Source organism: Ovis canadensis, chromosome 10 (assembly GCF_042477335.2).
Source record: "Ovis canadensis isolate MfBH-ARS-UI-01 breed Bighorn chromosome 10, ARS-UI_OviCan_v2, whole genome shotgun sequence".
NCBI classification, from domain to species: domain Eukaryota; kingdom Metazoa; phylum Chordata; class Mammalia; order Artiodactyla; family Bovidae; genus Ovis; species Ovis canadensis.
This window is the reverse complement of record NC_091254.1, coordinates 84,135,587-84,142,791: the sequence shown is the minus strand read 5'-3', so window position 1 is coordinate 84,142,791 and position 7,205 is coordinate 84,135,587.

The window sequence follows — 7,205 nt, the reverse complement described above, 5'->3', positions numbered from 1 at the left end:
ATTCAGATGATGCTTAACTATTCTGAGAATTATAGATGGTGATGATAAAGAAAATTTATTTAGTGGGGTTGCAATTGGTAAGCAGTTGGAAATGATTCTGAAGTTTTCATTCTATTTGAATTATTTTTGGAGGAGTGCCTTAATTAGAAGGAACCCAATCTTTAACATAGTAGAATAACACACAGAGAGCCTACATCAGAGGTATTAGCTTGAGAACACAAATTTTTCAGAACAAGCCATCTTGGGGTAGGAATGATAGATATCTGTGGATAGAAAGAGAAGTTGTTTTTGATCCATCTCTATATCAAAAATTCAAGTGAAAAAAATCACATGAGAGAAAGATGACTAGGAATCATTTCACTAACAATAATGAAATGATAGTCACATCTTTTATTTCATAACTAGAAGAACTGGTATTTAAAATAAACTCAGAGCTAATGGGCAGTAGAGATTCCTCACTTACATTTACATAATACCTTGCAGTTTATAAGGTGATTCCACATAGTTCCACAGGTTCTAACACTGAAGGAGAGTTAAGCTTTGGGAGGATCAATTTAGATTCAAAACATACTTCTCTCACTAAACAGCTGTATGCCTTGAGTAAGAAATGTAGCATCTCTGAGCATCATTTTCCTCACCTGTGAGAAAGTGATAAAAACAGTCTTGAAGTGTCATTTGTAGATTAAATGAGCTAATATTTCTAATACCCTCACTTGCAGATGTAGGGGCTTGAAATGTAAATTTTCCTCTATGTGAAAATTGATGAGTCTGGACAGCCTTTGGGGACTGAATTTGAATGAATCAGTGGGCAAAACACCATTTGGAATTTCTTTGGTTTTCTTGACCAGAGGGACACTCCAATCCTAAAGCAAAGCACAGAGTTTGCACCTAGCAATAAATGATGTATTGCTTTTTTCTTTGAGCAACTCAACCAATGGGAGGCATTGATTTTAATGAATGCAACATTAGCTCCTTTCAGGAAGGGGCCATATCCCCAAAGCTTGACCAGTGCCTGGAGCTAGTAGGTGCTCAGTAAACGTTTACTGAACAAATGAACTAACAAACAGGCACCCAAGTCCTGATATTTTTTCTCTTCTCTACCTTTTCATCCAGTTTTGAGCATTCTTATAATTTACACCCACACCTTTAAAATACTTTTTTTTTTTCATGGATTTTCCTACCTCCTTGCAAAAGATTGCCAGAACTCCCTCATCTAGGCTAATCATGAGCACATGTGTCATTTATTTTCTGTACATGTTCCCAGGGCAGAACTACCTCTCTCTGTGGATGATCATTTGCCAGGCAGCTGGTCCCCCGTCCTTGGGAACTCAGATGTGTGGGAGCCACTGCAGAGTTTCTGGCTGATTCTCATCTTCCCCAGATGGACACCTGCTTCCTCTCTGGGCAGTGTCGCTGACACAGCTCTGCCTTGATGGAGACCCTAAGTGCTTCCTGGTCCTGGTGCTGATGGTCAGACTAGCTTTTTTTTTTTTTTTTTCCAGGCCAGCTTTTGATTTAGAAATGTTTCACCTAGAGAACCATCAGGGCCTGATTTCCAAAGTAACTCTCACAGTTACCTGGGAAGTGACAGCTCCATTAATGCTGCTTCTTATTTCCCAGTGTTCAATTTTTAAAAGCAAAGGAATGTGATATTTGTGTGTTAAATGTACTCATGCACATGGCTGTTTTTAAAATACGTGAAGGACAGAGGAGGAAGAAAAACTCCACTAGAAAAGGAAGTAAGCCTTATACTGAGAGTAGCAACCTGTTTTTTGATCGTTTTAGTTATCTGCATACCTTTAAGATATTGGGGATTTAGTTCCAGACCACTGAAATAAAGCGAAAGTGAAAGTTGCTCTTTGCAACCCCATGAACTATACAGTCCATGGAGTTCTCCAGGCCAGAATACTGGAGTGGGTAGCCTTTCCCTTCTACAGTGGATCTTCCCAATCCAGGGATCGAACCCAGGTCTCCTGCACTGCAGGCGGATTCTTTACCAGCTGAGCCACAAGGGAAGCCCAAAATGAAGCAAATGTAGCAATAAAGCAGGGGATACATGTTTTGGCTTCTCAGAGCTTATAAAAGTTATGTTTATACTGTAGTCTGTTGAGTGTACAATAGCATTATGTCTTAAAAAAAAATTATTGTTGTTGTTTAGTCTCCAAGTCGTGTCTGACTCTTTCGTGACCTTGTGAACTGTAGCCCACCAGGCTTCCCTGTCCAAGGGATTTCCCAGACAAGAATACTGGAGTGGGTTGCCATTTCCTTCTCCAGGGAATCTTGTCGACCCGTGGATTGAACCTGCGTCTCCTGCATTACAGGCAGATTATTTACCACTAAGTCAAAAAAAATTATATATCTTAATTAAAAATACTTTATTGCTAAATGTACTAACCATCTTAAGCCTTCAACGAGTGTAGTAGTAACATAAAAAAAAAAATCACTGATCACCGATAACTATAACAAATGTAAAGATAATGCAAAAGTTTGAAATACTGTGAGAATTAGCAAAATGGGGTACAGGGACATGAAGTGAACAAATGCGGTTAGAAAAAAATGGCACGGAAGGATGATCAACACAGGGTTGCTTCAAACCTTCAATTTGTGAAAAACACAATATCCATGAAATGCAATAAAGTGAAGTACAGTGAAACAAGACATCCCTGTATTCCTAGCAACTGCTCTCCGAATCCTGTCACCCAATATGCAGACCAGAAGAAATGACTATTTACACAACAGAACATAACTTTCAAAAAAAGATCAAGAAAATATAGGCTGATGATAGAAAATCTTCCGTTTTTCAGTACCGATAGTGTATCTTCAGTATTATAAGACTTTAATGCAATTCACTTGACATCAGAGAAAACAGACTGAAGAACATAAATCTGCCTTTTTGTCATATTACATAACACATCAGACTATTAATATTTAACGAGGTCTTGCAGTTAAGTAATTCCATTTACATACACCATCATAATACCGAATTTGCAAATATTGCTGCTTTACATGCGTTTTCACATTGAGAAAATGCAAACCTAATGGGCCCAGCTCCTAGACATGCCACCTCTTGGTGAAAGTGTTCCTTTAAAAATCGACAACTAAAAAATAAATTGGCTCAGGCACTTTTAGAGCAAAGATCAGAACAAATGTTGCTTTCCTGTTCCTTTTGAGGTTTACATTTAACTCAGTATTTCAAAACTGAAAAATGTGCTGCCTCACGGACATGCTGGCCTTTGGCAGTTTTTAGAAGAAGCAAATAAAACTCTTCTTAAAACGTACCATTTCAAACATAGGGATGCCTGTATAGTCAAACTTTGTTCTATATCAAAACTCATTAGAATTCCCAGGCTTCTGATCTATTAAGGGTTACAGTTTTAAATACATTTAAAAAGTTATAGCTCCAAGCAGGGAGCTGAGATCACTTTCAGGGCAGAACCCAGCAGTTGAGAATTTCTAGGATCCACAATCTTTAAACCATCAGTGACAGTCTAGTTCAGATGATTTCTAAGGAAACTATTGCAGCCAGTTAGAGTGAACGTATTTAAAATACATTACGTATTGTTATGCAGCCACTCACTGCTTTCCACAAAATAAAATGCTTTTAAAAACTACCTGAACCGTGACAGGGTTCTGCCTGGCACAGTGTCTGATGCTCAATAAATATCTAATAAATGAAATAAGTCTTTGCTAATGTTGATTCAGAAAAAATAAAAGAAAACCAAACCGACAGAGTTGTTATCCCCCACCCTCCTTCCTACCCCCAGCAAGCGGAAATCCCTAGAGCACATGATGGGGCTTTGATCTGGAGCAATGACTGCCCTGGAGGCTCAGATGGTTTGTACTTTAAAGCAGAAGGGGGAGAAACTGGCCCTCCTGCCTTCTCAGAACCGTAGTTGACCTGAAATAACAGCCACCAGCTCAAGTTCAGAATTTCAGAGCCAGGGCTGGGCGCAGGATAGAATTCCTTTCTCCGTTTTTGGCCGGCACAGCTGACTTTTTGTATATTCCACCTCAGGACTCCTCCCCGGCCCCGAACTTTGTGCAGGCTCTTCTTAAATTACCCGGAGTCACAGCCAAAGGGCAAGCTCAGATGGAGCTGAGATGACCTCGGCTCAGGCGCTCGCGCTGGTCTTTGCTCGCTCTCTCCGGTCCTCCCCACCCCCGGGAAGTGATGTGCTTGCTGCGACAGCAGAGCCCCAGTGAAGATGTGGGCTCCAAAGCGCAGACCCGCAGAGCCTGGGCTGGACCACGCCTGCTCGCGGGCTGCGGAGCGCAGGCATGGGAACCTCCGAGGAAACCTCGGAAGCGCCTGGAGACCGACCGCGGGCCGCCCTGGGGCGCACGGCCGCCGCAGCCCGAGCTCGAGGCGGAGGCCCAGTGGCCGCGGAAGGCGGAGGCGCGGCGCATAACCATGGACCCTACCGGCGCGCCCAGCAGTGAAGGTTTCCGCGTCCCCGAGTTCCCTCGGGGTCCCCCTTTCGCCGGGGAGGGCACAACTTCGCTCCTCCAGGGCCTGGAGGATGCAGTCTCTGCCTGCTCTTTGCTTCCCTCTGCTCTCCGACAGCGGTCCCCCCTCTAGGCACCCCGCCCCTCGTCTCCTAGGTACCCGCTCCCCAAGCGCCCAGGACCCCCGACCCAGGGCGGGAGGTGCTGGGACGAAGGCAGGAAGGGGGAGCCAGGGACCGTGCCCAACACCTGCGGAGGAGCAGCAAGCGGAGGTGAAGATGGGGAAGCAGGGCCTCAAGTCCCCCCGCCCCGGTGGAGCGTGGACGCGCCAGGAGAAGCGAGATCACATGCAGTCTTCGTCCCCGAACTTCGGCAGCGGCCTAGCTGGCAGCCGCGGTCCCCCGCAAGGGGGCGAGGGAGTGAGGGGCGCCCAGGTCGCGACCTCGCGACGGCAGGGGGATGGGGGCCCTGGGCTACAGAGACCCCCAGTCCGCCATCGGCCCCCGCGCGCCACCCTCTGCGGCCGCGCGGTGCCCCTTAGCCCGGGTAATCAGGACCCCCTCCACGTCGTCCCCCGCGGCCCTGAGCTTGGTGGGGATCGTCATGGGGAAGCGCAGTGTCACTGGTCAGCGGGGAGCGGCCGGCCTCTGGCATCCCCCCGGTCTATGCAGAGGTGCCACCAGGCGCGGGCGAGCACCGGGCTCCGGCTCCGGCTCCTTCCGCGCGGATGGAAGAGGCAGGCCGGGCTGGCTCAGCCCCCCACCCTCGCTTCGAGGGAGTCCTCGGGGTCTGGGACCAGCCGAGAGAAAGACCTGTTGCAAACTCTTAACACCCGCTCGAAAGACAATCAAATCGCTGGAGCAAAACCCTCTCTCCAAGTTGATATTTTGAAATGTCATAAATGCTGCATTGCAGTCAGATTGCTGCGCCCTTAAATGGGCCAATGATTTCCAGCTCTTTCCCACAAATTCCTTCAACCTGGGATTTCAATGTAAAGCCATTCAAATAAGTAAAAACCACTTTACTCCTGTTCGAGATTTCGCCAGCATTTATTCTGCTTAAAATTTGATATAGGACACTTTTTTTTTGTATTCCCATTTATCGCTTGCCAAGAAATAATTAAGAATAGGAGCTCGAAGATTAATTTTAAATAAAAAATCTTCTCCAATGAAAATGTCAGGTCATAAAAATTCCTTTTAAATCATAACAGCATATAAATCTTTGAAATTAACCATGTAATTACAATGTCTATCAACTTTTACCTTGAGCTTTGAGCCTCTCTTTTTAATCTTCCATTCTTTTTTAATGAATAGCTATTTTGAAATTAAAAAGTACTGTTCATTACACATGCCCCACTATAATAGGGTTTTTATCATATTTGCTCTATGTAAAAATACTTGCTACTTTGTAATTATTCACACGCGGATCCTTTCCTATATTGAGTAGAAAATAAAAAATGAAATAGAAGTCAAAGGTGCTTTAGAGCTGAATGATTTACACAATTCATTAAGGACGGTGATTTTTCAGTTAGCATCAGATTAAATGGTTACTTACTCTCAAATAGCCCTTGGGGAGTTGAATTGCTGGGTAGCAAACAGATTAAAGTTTGCATTGAAAGAAAAATTGAATTCAGAGGTAATCAATAGCATAATAGGGGCAGTGAGTGGTGCCTGCTGCCTGAAATGAAATTACCATATTTTTAATCTTAATTTTCCACTCTGTTTATCTGACAGTGTGGATGTGCAATCCAAACAGATAATGAGAGAGTGGGATATTGACACTGCTGTCCTCTGGAGTGCTTGTTTTCAGTGATTAAATGCTGTGATCTGTGATTACTTTGTGCAAAGATGTCGGGGCTGCTGGCCAGAACCATGGGAGGGGCACTCACTCCACAGCTGCAGCTCCGGGCTCTCCCAGGTCCTAATGTCTGAAATTCATCTTCCGCCGGCAATATAGAAAAATACAGGTTGCCTATTTATGTGTATATTTCAGCTGCACAAATTACAATAATTAATCCCATTATTATTCTTGTCCTGCTCAAAAACGTCCAATTAGATTAATATGGAGTGAACCCTCTAAGTTTTCTATTAATGAACCCACAAACTTGCTTCTTACAGGAAGATGTGAGTCGCAGGAAATGATAGGCTGGGAGACTTTGAAGGGGAGGTGTATTATCATTGGAGAAGCAAGAGGCAGAAGAAAATTTGGGGCATTGTTAAAGGCATCCAGCCCCAGCGGCTGCAATTATATAACAAGCTGTGATAATTTTCTGAAATGCAAATCTTCTTCTCTGGGTATTGGGAGAAAGTCCTCTTGTACATTTAATTAAATTAATACCTCTAGCCAAATAACAGAATTACCCAATCACAAAACTTTAAAAGTTGTATAAGTCCCATATTCTCTAAATTCATTATCTTTCGATACCTAAATGCACCTGGTGGTTAGTATAATTTTGGCAAATATCCTGTATTTAAAGCATTATTCCATTTTCCCAATGAGGAATTTTTACAAAGCTTCACATTGGACAGCATATTGTGGCAACATAATTTGAATTTGAATTCACTAATCCCTCTGTGGGAATAGATTTACAATAGATGATGCCTATCTACCATCTACACCGACTACTAGCGATATACAGCCTGCTTTTGCTTCCAGTGTTAAAGTCTGCGAGTGTTTGGAAAATTCGGTAATTATGCATAGTTAATTAATTTATCCTCCCTTTAATCCATATGTGGACCCAAAGAGAAAGACATGAAGAG